The following is a 974-nucleotide window of genomic DNA, read 5'->3' as shown; positions in this document are numbered from 1 at the left end:
ATCTTCCTCTTCTTCTTCTAAGCCGCTCTGAGACACCTTTGGGTAGTGAAGGGCGGGGTATAAATCCAATCTCCTCTTCTTCTTCTTCTCTACAATACCATAGAATCCGCTCTCCCAAGCATCCATTTACCCCAGGGGAGCTGATCTCTGCAGTCTGGAGATGAGCTGTATATTTGAATGGTTATTTCTACCATGAAGCAAACGTTACATTTCTTAAGTATATTGCATTTGCGTTATTCATATACAGTATAGCATTGTTTATACGTTTTAAAGTTAAAAGTTATAAATAAAAAATGATTACATTAAAAAAAAAAAAGATGAGCTGTCATTCCAGGGGATCCCCAGGTCCCACCGGGAGGCTGGCACGCCTGCCTTCAACAGAAGGTCCCTTTAAAATGAGATCTATCTGTCACCGTGAGCTCTTGCTGGAAGCAGTCACTGGGGGGGGGGAGGCGTCCTCTTTCTTGCTTTTCAAAATAGGGCAACCCGAATGCAACGGACTTACAGGATTCTGGGAAACGGGGAGGCCGCCGAGGCCCTACTTTTGATTCATTTCGCCTATTTCCCCGGGACTGTGCCAGCCAGACCCCAGGCTGCGGGCCGCCCCCTCGGGCGGAACCTTCGCGTGTGGGAAGCGGTTGCCGGGAGGACTCGCAGCGCCGGGCGCCCGGGCGCATGCGCGCTGCGTCCCCTGCGGCTGCCGGCTGCTGTCATGGCTGCCTGAGGAGCGGCGCGAACGGAGCGGAGAGCGAGCCGGGCGAGGAGGGGGCGGCGGCAACGGCCAGGTGAGGGCGGAGGCCGAGGAGGCGGCGAGGCCGCTGCAAGGAGAACATCCTCCGGGGGGGGGAGAAGGAAGGGCGGGCAGCCCCCCCCCCCCCCCCGCCCCCAACCCCCCCCCCCCCCAGGTTCCATCCCTCAAATATCCAGGAATTTTCCACCTGGAGTTGGCAACCCTATCGCCTTCCCAGCCAATC

The 974-nt window shown here is 56.7% G+C and overlaps 1 protein-coding gene across 1 annotated transcript in view; it reads left to right on the top strand.

Annotated features, from left to right (window-relative positions):
- The first annotated feature begins 698 nt into the window (after positions 1 to 698).
- The window catches only part of COPS7B (COP9 signalosome subunit 7B), a 23,315-nt gene continuing 23,039 nt past the window's right edge, over positions 699 to 974 (top strand). The window contains exon 1 of the mRNA XM_015408644.1: positions 699 to 785. The gene's annotated coding sequence lies outside the window, so the exon portion shown is untranslated. The remainder of the gene's footprint in view (positions 786 to 974) is intronic.

This window comes from Gekko japonicus, unplaced genomic scaffold (genome assembly GCF_001447785.1).
Source record: "Gekko japonicus isolate JY-2015 unplaced genomic scaffold, Gekko_japonicus_V1.1 scaffold1891, whole genome shotgun sequence".
NCBI classification, from domain to species: domain Eukaryota; kingdom Metazoa; phylum Chordata; class Lepidosauria; order Squamata; family Gekkonidae; genus Gekko; species Gekko japonicus.
This window is presented reverse-complemented; position numbering and strand designations above follow the sequence as displayed.